This window comes from Rattus norvegicus, chromosome 17 (assembly GCF_021556685.1).
Source record: "Rattus norvegicus strain SHRSP/BbbUtx chromosome 17, alternate assembly SHRSP_T2T, whole genome shotgun sequence".
Taxonomy (NCBI): Eukaryota; Metazoa; Chordata; class Mammalia; order Rodentia; family Muridae; genus Rattus; species Rattus norvegicus.
In genome coordinates, this window is record NC_141550.1 from 18407115 (window position 1) to 18419090 (window position 11976).

At 43.2% G+C, this 11976-nt stretch overlaps 1 long non-coding RNA gene across 1 annotated transcript in view; it reads left to right on the forward strand.

Moving 5' to 3' along the window:
- Positions 1-935: 935 nt before the first annotated feature.
- The window catches only part of LOC120097858 (uncharacterized), an 85138-nt gene continuing 74097 nt past the window's right edge, over positions 936-11976 (forward strand). The window contains exons 1-2 of the long non-coding RNA XR_015641184.1: positions 936-1263; positions 5390-5520. This is a non-coding gene — a long non-coding RNA (uncharacterized LOC120097858). The remainder of the gene's footprint in view (positions 1264-5389; positions 5521-11976) is intronic.

The following is an 11976-nucleotide window of genomic DNA, read 5'->3' on the forward strand; positions in this document are numbered from 1 at the left end:
GGATGGCTAAAGGGGCTGGGAAGAGGAGAGAGAAAAAAGAAGGGGAGTAGAAAGCAGATTTTCTTTCCACCTCTCTTCCTATTTCATTCATTCATATATATATGTATATATATATACACACACACACACACACATACACTCACATGCATGCATATGTGCATGCATATTTAATACTGCATTCAACTGAATATATGCATTAAGTATTATAATAGAGTATGCATTCAATTAATTATAGGTAGGTACACTATATATATATATACATATATATATGCATATATACATATACATATATATATATATATATATATATATAGTGCCCCTAAGTATATAGGTTTCATTCCATTGAAAAACCTTTTGTTGTTATTTATTTTCAACACTATTTTCTTTCTTCTTCCCCCTTTCCCATCCATCTTTCCAACAGACTCAGGGAATGAGACCTGCTGCTCTGTTCCCTCTTCGCCTCTGACTTGTTTCTCTGTTAACTGTTTAAATAGACAAAGTGGTTGGGATATATTTTATATACTTATTTGGTTTTCGAGGCCTTCCAATCACTTTGTGCAATGTTCAGTGACTTTCTACAGAAAGAGATGGCCCCACACTAGTGAGTAAACCCTGAATCTAGGGGGCTGCCAACAAGGTCACCTGACTGTGGACTGCTGAGCAGCCTCCTGTGGACCCATCCAACCTGGCAGGGGAAGGTCAAGGGGGCTCTTTGTACTAGCAGCTAGAAAAACCGGCAAACACTGGCAGGCATCTGTGGGATGGATTCCTCCAGCGTTAATACAACTTCAATTAAGAGGCTGCATTTTTATCACAAAGTCAAGCACCGCTGGGAAGGACTGTTCGTTTGGCAATGAGGAACTGAAGGTTAAGTGCTTGGAACAAATGCATGGCTTCTTTCCAAGGCAGGCTGGGGAAACAGGCCCCGTCAATGTAGTGCTGTTCTAATGTGTGCCCAAAACTACGTGATGGCTGCTGGGAGAATGTTGAGAGCTTTGCTATGGGAGTTAGGAACATTCCAGTTCCTATCCCAGGATGCATTTGCTCCCGAGGTCTCCTTAGCAACGTCAAGGGGAGATTTCAGACGTTTGGTCAGTGTTCTAAGAGAGATGTAATGAGGAAGATAAACAGTTCCTATTGATAGACATAATCAATTCTAGTTCCCAAGCCTGCACCCCATATGGAGTAGTGAGACAGTGTTTGACTCACGAAGACTATTTTGGTTGGAGTTCTACGTATACTCTAGGGCCAGGATGAAGTTAGGTAAGTTCTGGCTCCAAAGTGGAAGAGTCAAAGGCAACATGTCTTTGCAGTTCTTCCTCTTGGTGTGTAAGAGGGCTTCTCCTGACAGTGGTGAACACAAGCTTGTCTTGACTGAATTTGTCCATCCATTGACCAATGGGAATCTTAGAAATTTGAGGCTGAAATGTTTATTTCTCCAGGTGGAGGAGAATTTTGATATTTTACTTATACCTAACATTAAGTGGGTGATAATTATATGGCAACGTGTAAGCCATTTTACATGTTTTATTTGATTAATTTCCCAAAGCCCTATCATTCAAAATAACTCATTTGAAGTATTATAAAAGACTATTTTGAAAAGATATATTGAAAAACTGCACTGCATACTTTATAATACCAACCTAGGCTAATCAGTATTGAGACAGTCTATCAAAACTGCTAGATTAAAAAAAAGAGAAAAATATCCTTTTTACAGATAAAGGATGTGCAATTTATAAAGGGTATACAATTTGTTAAATTTGGCTATTATACTATTGTAAGATTTTTATAATAAATGACTATTTTATTTCAAAGAAAGGAAAATGTGAGGTATTGATTTTATATCCAGCTAAACTAATTTTCAAACAGAACTAGAACCAAATAGTAACCATATGGGAAGTATGGAAATATTGTTCATATGTTTTTCCTTGGGAATCAGCTTCAGAATGATGGTGGGATAACCAGACGGTTAACCTACAAACTGACAAGAATAGTTTGTTAACATTAAGTTTCTTGTTGTGTAATTAAAATTAGAGTTTAAAGAAGATCATTAGAAGGTAATAAAACACACATGACCAGAAAACATAAGGGGGTTATTAGGAGCAAGAAGGGGACTTATGGGTGGAGGACCAGGAGAAGGGTGAGCAGAGGGAGGTGAACAATATGTGTATCTGACAATGCCACAAGGAAATTCATTAGGTTGATGGGTTAATTAAGGAGCTAGAGTGATAGCTGGTTGGTTAAGAATGCATGTTGTTCTTGCAGAGGATGGATTTAGTTCCCAGAATTCACAGTGGACAGCTCACAACTGCTTGCAATTTCAGCTCCAGGGAACCCAGCACCTTCTTCTGGCTTTCTTAGCACCTCCACTCATGTGTACCACCCCCATCCCACCTTCCCACAGATTCACACATACACATAATTAAAAATGAAACAAATCCTTACAAACCTAATTTAAAACAGAAAGAGGGTAATAACCACCACCAAGAGTAAGTGAGATTTAAGAGGGAGAGAGGACGGTGTATGAAGGACGCGGACTCTGAGGACTTGGGCTTTAGACAACTATCAAGACAAGAGTGAGCCTGGGAATATTTAAAAAAATATTTTCAGTAAGTGAAAAATGTTTTCAGTAATTTTAGAGAGGTTTTAAGTAATGTTTTCAGCAAGGTGGTGATAGCTTTATTTAGCCTCCCTTTCTGAGACTGTTATGCATACCGTGTGGTTAGAACAAATAATTATGGTTTACTAGTTTATTCTGTCAACTTCACTGTATTTAAGAAACAGGATTCTTGGTGCGGAAGGAAGAAGATAGTGATACACTGTAGAAAATTTTTGTTTGAAACTTAGTAACCTCAAATTTAAGTCTGTATAAATTTATATATATATATATATATATATATATATATATATATATATGCTCTACCAATTAAAATGTCTTAAAAACAATGCCCAACCTTGTACTCAGTACCAGAACAGCTAGATGATGGTTTTAAAATAGTACTGAATTCCCCACTGAAGCGCAACAAGGTTTCTTGGAAAAAATGACTGATTTTGAGTCTGGAATAGGAGGTACACCAGACATGTCTGGTACATTTTGTCCTACCCACTATCAGATAGTAAGGAGATTTTCAAAGACAGCACTCATGTCTAAAGGATTTAGGAACCAATTTGAAGTGAGTACTTTAGATAAAATATGAAACTATTTAAGCTTCAGTGAAAATATTTTGCAAGGGATCAAGAACTGAGCACTTAAATGGACTCATTTGTAGGAGAAACTATACCACAAACTAACCAAACAGTAAATGGAGAAGGTGATTGTTAACCATGATTACCAGCTTGATGGGCTTTCGAATCACCACAGAGACAAACTTCCTGGTGCAATCGTGAGGCAGTTCCTAGACTAGGGTAGTAGAGATAAGATCTGTCCTGAAGGTGTGGCTATGAGATTTAGACCCAGACTTAACCAAAAGGAAAAATCTAAAAGAGCATAGCTTTCATCTCTCTCTGCTTCCTGATTGTGCATAGCATTCACGGCTCTCTGCTTCCGGATTGTGGACACATTGTAACCAGCTGCATCCTGTTCCTGATTGTAGACACATTGTAACCAGCTGCCTCCTGTATCAGACCCCATTTCTTCTCTGCTAGGATAGACCTTATCTCTTAGAACTGTAACTTAAACCCTTACTTTCTTAAGCTGCTTTTGTCACAGAAGTGGGACAAGTGACCAACACAAAGGATCCCCCTCTTCTAAAAAGAATTCAAAGTATATAAATAAAGGAGTTACAGAGGCTCTAGAGAGATGGCCCAGCAGTTAAGAGCACTCATTCAGAGAACCCCAGTTTCCTTTCCACCATTTACTTCAGACAGCTCCCAACCTGTAACTTCAGCTCCAGGGGATGCAATGTTTTCTTCTGTCCTCCACCTGCACTCCACACATACAAGACACACAAATTGCTTTTTAAAAAAGTCCTAGAACTTAACACTGCCATTTTGAATCTAAGACTTAGTATAATGGCCATTCTGGCTAGTGTTGTGTCAACTTGACACAGCTCTAGAGTCCTCTGAGAGGAGGAATCTCAACTGATAGATAGCCTCCAGAATACCAGCTGTAGGCAGGATTGGTGTTTTCTTAATTAGCAACTGATGTGGGAGGGCCCAGCCTAGTGTGGTAGTCCCAGGTGTTCTAAGAAAGCAGACTGAGCAAGCCATAAGGAGCAAACCAGTAAGCACCACCCCTCCATGGCCTCCTCATCAGCTCCTGCCTTCAGTCTCCTGCCCTGCTTGAGATCCTGTCCTGACTTCCTTCAATGATGATCAGTGATGGGGAAGTGTAAGCCAAATAAACCCTTTCTTCCCCAACTTGCTGTTACTTGTGTTTCATCAAAGCAGTAAGATCCCTAAGACATTGGCCAAGAAGGTTACAGGAAATTTTACAACACTATTTGTCACTATTTGTTGGAATGACACACTGCAATTCACTGGAAGGATACACTATCACTGACAGTTTTATAAGTGAATCTAATCTGAGATCTTACCCACAAAGTCTAGACTGTGGGAAATATGTTACAGGTCAATGGTCAAAAAGCTTAAAGAAAGAAAAGGAGAGGGAAAGGATAGAGCCTAACACGGAGTTTGTGTTATGACATCTAAAGCACTTCCAGTTTTAAGCTGTAAAAACAGCCTTCCGGTTTCAGAGGGAATAGGCACACTTTCTTGTCTGTGTGTAAAGCAGGCAGATGGTGGAGGGGAGGAGTAGAATGATGACCAGAGTGGGGAATTTTCTACTGCTTCTACCCATAGCTTCCTGGTTAATCTCAGGCAGCACACACAGGCAGAGGGAGAAATTCCATTATTCTAGAGGGTAGCTTCTCTTCCTTCCTCCCTCCTCCTCCTCCTCCTCCTCCTCCTCCTCTTCCTCCTTCTTCTCTCTCTCTCTCTCTTCTCTCTCTCTCTCTCTCTCTCTCTTTTCTCTCTCTCTCTCTCTCTCTCTCTCTCTCTCTCTCTCTCTCTCTCTCTCTCTCTCTCGGCACCATGAAACCCTAAGTGTTCTGTGAAAGAACCAGACCCAAAGTGCCACAAGACTAAAGAGGAGAAGTGACTGCTCTGGGACTGCACAGACCATAGTTATTGGTCAGGGGTGGGGGTTGGGGGATGGGGAGTGCAGGGGAAATTCCTGTGGTGGAAGCATGGCCCAGAGAGCATCGAGACTAAGCAGGTCCTGCTATTGGACAGGAGGGCATACATATTAGTCAGGACAAAAATGGCTTCATCCAAGCCATATTGTGCCTGGTTTATCTTAAGCTAATACCAAAGACTCCGGCACATTCCACACACCAGAGTCCAGTTTTAAAGCGCCACATGCCACCCTAATGCTCTTGTCTATTTATAGGGAGCTGGGAAAGCATTCATGGCAAAGGACCAAGGTCACTCTAGGACAGTCATGGAGGTTATGACTCAAGATGGCTGCAATCACGTTCAGCTGAATCTACATACTAAGGAAGAAAAAGGCTTTTTCTTCTGGTAAGGGCACCAGAAATGAAATCGGTATCCTACTGAAGTGCAGAGTGTAACTTAGTATCTGTTTCTTTTCTCTTGCTTCTTCATGGGGGATCAGCTATGACTGATCCTGGAAAAATGAGGGCAAAATCGCGAATTCTTAGCAAGGGATCAAGAACAGAGGACTCTGGGAGATAGACAACATGGAGAACTCCTGAAGAGCCAGGAGTGAGAAGCCACCCCCCCTCCCCGGCCCCTTCCCCCACCCTCCGTATTGAGCATTCACAGACCTTGCTTGACACAGAGAACCTAAAAGTCTTTTCTGTATTAAACAGCTTCCTGTTGCTGTGACAAAATACCCGAGAGAAACAGCTAAAAAGAAACATTTCTTTTGAGTAAAGCCTATAAAGATTTTAGTCCCTAGTCATTTGCTACTATTATTCCTGGAATTATTCATGAAGAAAATCATTATGGCAGTGAGCCTGTGGTTGAGCAAAGTGGTGAATGCATCTGGGGAGGAGGAATGGAGCATGGAGAGGAGAGAGACAGGAGACAGGGCGTGTGAGGCAGAGAGGGAAAGAGTTCTGGTGAGTTTTGAGTTTTGTTTTTTGTCAGGTTGACACCAGCTAGCGTCATCATCCAGGAAGGGGGAACCTCATGTGAGGAACTGCCTCCATCAGATTGGCCTGTAGGCAAGTTGGTAGGGACGTTTTTCTTGACTAGTGATCAATGTGGGAGGGGCTAGGCAATCGGAAGTGACGTCACTTGGGACAGGTGGTCTTGGCTTATATAAAAAGGCTTGCTGAACCAGTGGCGGGAAGCAAGCTAGTAGCAGCGTTCTTTTGCAGTCTTTGCTGCCACTGCTGCCAGGTTCCTGCCCGCCTAGACTTCCCTCTGCGATAGACGTGTTGTGGAGCCGTAAGTGAAGTACCCTCTCCGCTCCTCACCTTGCCTTTGTTTCTAGTGGTTATCGCAGTGAGAGAAGCCCAACTAGGACACTTACTAGGTCATTATTTATGAGGTGATGCACGTAGTTGGCTTCTGCGTTTAAATCATGTAGATGGCAAGTCAGTAAACTTCCATCAACAATTCCCGTGTGGGTGCTGACTGACCTCGTGCTTCAGAGTACACAATACTCTTGCAGAGGACCCACGTTGGCTCCCGGCGCCCACTCCAATGGTTCCTTGCTGCCTCGAATTCTACCTCTAAGGGAGCCGATACCCTCTTTTGGCCTTCACAGACAGCCATCTGCGTCCACATGCACACACCTGTGCACAGTAATACATGTCATTAAAAAAAATATCACACCTGACATTTTTTTGATGTGGTTTTTCTGTAGAATTTCTTAGGTTGAAAATGAAAATCACTAGTCCTAAGGATAGCAGCGGGGGAATTACCTCCTTAGGATCAAAAATTTCATTCTTGAGCTAGCCGTAGGTGTGTCCTGAAGAGTAATGAAGTGGAGGAGAATCACACCCGTGTGACCTGCTCACTGCAGTCTCGACGTTTGATTCAGAAAAATGGATTATTTGATTTGTCGCGCTAGAAAAAAAAAAAGCATTATTCTGATTTTACAACTTACGCCAATGTTCCATTCCGGATTGAAAATTAAGTGTGGAAAAATTATATATGACACATATATCATGTCTGTAATATAATAATATATAGTATAAGGGAATGGTATGGTGTCTTCTAGGCAGGATGCCATCTCTTTAGCCTGAATCAACCCACAGCGCAAAGGACTTTATTGGCAGGAAAGACATCTATTTGCCAAAGCAGATCATAGAACCAGTGGGAAAGCACTTCTCCAACAAGGAGAAGACACCTGTGCAGCTTTGACTTGTGAAGGGCCAGCCTCCACAAGGCTCGGAGGACATGTCACGTGGTATGGAAATGGCCACCAAAGCTACTATCAAATCCTAAAGGACCACAGTACTAAGTGTTAATGCTGAACCTACAGACCTCTGAAAATGCCCATCTACTGCTGCTGGCCATGTAAACTGGCCTCAGCACTTTGTAAAACAGTGTGTACGTAGTTCCATTTAACAGAAGAAAATTCCGGCATTGGTTAGAATGAATGTCAGATTAATAGCTATTTCCCTGGATGATGAAGATGTTGTAGAAGGTTCTAATGCACTGTAACGTTTTGTCCCTGAAGCTGGATGACAGATACTTGAGCATGTTTGAACTCCACACACGTTTTATTCATTCCCTTGTGTGCGTGATTAAGATCACAGTGAGACCCAAACCTCTTACTGGACCAGAGCCAGCAGCATTCCTTTCCTTTAAAAATTATCGTTTGAGAGTGTAATAGTTACATCACTTTCTTCCTTCTCTTTATTACCCCTTTGATCCATCCTATATACCCCTCAACTGCTCTCATTTAAACATGCACACACACACACACATATGTTTTTTATACATGGAAATATAATCTGCTCAATCTATATAAAGTCACTTGTATGTATGTCTTCAGTGTTGACCATTTGGTATTGGGTAACCAATCTGGCATGCTCTTCCCTGAGGAAGACCGTTTCTCCCACTCTCTGTACTCCTTAGTTGCCTCTAGTTCTTTGTCTTGGCTTGAGGCCTCACCACCTTTCCCCTGATCATGTCAGTGTGTCTTTGGGCATTGTCCCTGTTCAGGTCATGTCTTGGCAGCTGTGTCCATGAGATTTCACGGCTGTAGCTTCTCTGACATATTCTAAGAGACACTGTCTAGCCACTTCCTGTTTCTCTGCCTCTCACAGTCTTTCCAGCCTCTCTTCTGCCAGTGATCCCTGAGCCTTTGGTGCAGGAGTGTACTATATGTAGATAGATCTCCTGGGGTAGGGCTTCATAGCTCTGCACCTTGATTGGTTGTGGTTTTCTAGTCTTATTTGCCTCTATTGAAAAGAGACATTTCTTTGACGAGGGATAAAGACCACACTTCTCTGTGAGTGTAAGGACACGTATTTAAAATGTAGTTGGAGACGGTGCTGGCATAGTAAAATGGTGGTTGTAGGCTCTCCTCAAAGATCACGGATTCACTAAGTATGAGTAGTTTGACTAGCTTTCCAGTACTAGACGTGATTAATCTTCTGTTAACTGGGCCCTACACCCACTTAGAGAGGTTTTGGTATTTGTGCCACTTCTGAATCCTTACAGGTACTGTGTCATGCTGGTCATCACTGTGGTCCACAGTTTATCATAGCTAGGTAGGACTGTTTCCTCCTTTGGAAGTTTACGTGACACCTTTGGGTGCCGTGAAAGCAGTCCTCACGGAAGAGGCTTCTGCATCAGATCCAGCTCAGATCCTCTGGGTGCTATCTTCAGCCACAGGGGTTTACTCTCACTTTTGGGGGGCTTGGGGGGAGCATCCAAGAACAATAGCTTATAATGTTTGTGCATTGTCAGCCTAGATGAGAAAATTTTATTTAAACTATGCATGTATATGAATATACAAACCTACATGTATTATAGATGTGTTTTTAGGGACACAGTTAATATGATTCTTGACTTTACTGTGATCATACCCTCCTCTTGCTTTCTATATTTATCTCCTTCCCCAATTCTTAATTAAGACTCTGATTTTTTTCTCCTTTCTCCCTTCAGATCACGTGCACCCCGCTATTCCCCCATTGCTCCTCCCCCAAGCATTTCCGAATGCATCAAGCACTTGCCTATTATTTATTGAACTTATTATGTTCCCTACACACTGGCTTCATGCCCTCCATATGTGCAGGACTTTTTGCTGTGTACGAGAAAAAGACACATAATCGCTTGAGCTTTTAAATGTCTTTGCCTCTTTCTGTTTTGCATTCGTAGTGCTGAGGAATGAATGCTGGGTAAACGCAGTGCCACTGAGCCACCCCAAGCCGGATTCTGTGAACATCTACATTTAGAAAATTCTCATCTATTCATTATGTAGTGGGTAGAGTGTGAAACGAGAAAAATACAAAACTCGTTTTGTCCTTCAAAGAATTAGAATCTTTCTCAGGATCTGAGGACACAGATAGAGGGTCCACGGAGGCCACTAAATAGATCCTCAGAACCTTAATAACAAGGGCAGTGAGTGTGGGCGCTGGGGAGGTGGCTTAGCAGGTAAAATATTTGCCAAGGAAGCAGGAAGACTGGCCTTTGTATCCCCAACACTCAGGCAAATGCTGACTTAAATGTAGCCCCTATGCACAGGAGGCAGAAGCAGGGGTCTCTAGAGCATGTTTGACTTCCACATTCACCCACATACATGCAAGCATGCGTGTGCACATGAAAAAAATGCACACTCACATGCATGTAAAAATGACATGAAAGCAAATAAAATAGGTGTGTAAATGCAGGACTGCCCAGGGAGCACACTCTCAATAAGAAGCCATGCACGGCAAGCGACATAGCAGTGTGCCTCTGTATTCAGTCAGGCACATTTGTGTATAGTGTCATTAGAGTTTTAAGTCCTCTTGTCGCAGAAGAATGCATAAACACTCAGCAAAGTACTTTCCATTGAAATTCAACAGGCACATAGGCAGTGATGGGTTTCACGGTTATATCTACTCTCAACAGGAAAATACATGCACATCTGTACATGGCTTTCCGACGTGGAGGAGACCAGACTCCCCTGTTTTAGTTTTTACATCTCATTATGTTCTACTCTAGCACATCTCCATTCCAGTCTTGCCCTCTCACCTTGGCACGCTGACGTTCTTTTATCCCCTTCCCCTCGTTTTAGAAACAGAACAGCCCAGGATTATCGACTCAACTGTCGTGTTGAGAAGAATCGGTGGCTGGCATCCAGGAATAGGAGAAATAACACTCGTGGTTTCTGCACTCCCTTCTGGGGCTGGCTGTGGAAGCTGAGCGTAGCTATGGAACCAAAGAACTGTGATGTCTAAACTGTAACACTTTAAATCGGGGCTGTTTTAGATGAACAGGAACACATGTCATCTCGGGTCTGACCACACTGAAATTCACTGGCAAGGCCACCCAAGGGTGGTGGCAGGCCCCGAGACTAGGATGAATGAGGAAAGGGGGCCAACGTATGGGCAGTTATCTGGGGAGAGAGACAGGGGTGAGTTACCGTGACCACTGGCAGGGACAGATGCCTTGGAAAGCTCACAGCATCAGCCAGTCTCTTTGGGCCTCAGTGTTAGCCTTGGAAGGGAGTAACATGAGTGTGTGCTGGGACTTACAGCATGCCTGTTTCTTGAGGCATACGTATGTTGGTGTATATGTGTGGCTGACAGAGATACTCTCAACCAACACCCCTTGCTTCCAGCTCATGGGCTACAACTGCACTGTTTTTGTGCTGGCATTGATTTTCATAGTCAATCCATTGCCCACCTCAACGGAGTGGACTTAAAATTGATCATGCCCTCCAGGGTGTTTCCTGGTGACGTCTTCTCAGTTGATAACAGTTGATGAGGTTGCATGCCTGGGTCACAAGGACCCAGGAGAGCACTGGTTAGAAGCTATGCTTGAGGCAGGGGGACAGTCAGAGGAGAGGGAGACCTTGGGAAGGGGCCGAGAGAAGAGACAACGGTCCATGGGAAAGAGAAAGTCTCCAGGAACTCGGGACTTGCACATCTCTTTATCCCATACCGTGTCATGTCACTCTTTCAGCGTGCACACCGATTCTCTGCCATGTGTCATTCCTGTTGCTGGAGACCGCAAGGAACAAGGCAGACAACAAGCACACACAAGCTGAGACGACATCAGAGAAGGAAGCGTCCCTTATAGTTCAGTTGGAGGCTTGGTTAGTATGCATGGAACATTCACTCTGCATTGGGTGTCGCCTTTTCTCCTGTGAGTGTATCCTAGAGCTGTTGACCCCTCACCCAGAAGTGGTACACCATAAGAGAAATCAATACCCCATCTTATAGACATGGAAAAGGCACAAAAAGAGTAGTCAAGCCAATTTCTAAGTCACACCAGTAAGGGTAGGGTCAAGATTTAAACGCAGACCGCATAATTTTCCACCTTGCTCCCAGAGACAAAATATTATGTAGCTTAGTGATTCTCAACCTGTGGGTTCTGGATGACCCTTTCACGGAGGGTGCATATCATATATTGACATTGCTAATCATAACAGCAGCAAAGTTACAGTTAGGAAATAGAAACGAAATAATTTTATGGCCGTGGGGGTCACTACAACACGAGGAGCTACATTTAAGGGTCATAGTTGTAGGAAGGTTGAGAACAACTGTTGTAGCTCAGGATGACCTCGAACCTCTGGTCCGCCTGCTTGTACCTCTGGAGTACTGGGTTACAGCCTTGCACCACTACGCCCTTTGTGCAGTGGTGGTGATTGAACCCAGAGACTCACAGATGCTAGGTGAGTATGTTACTGACTGAAGTGCATGCCCAGTCACCATGCTACGCCTGATTTCATGTTCTGAACCATCATGCCACTGAAATTCACCTGGCTTGAGGACAATGGGTATAAAATGCTGGAGGTTGTTGAATCTGGCTGGGGTTTGAAACCCGTGTTAAATAAGCTACCCCAGT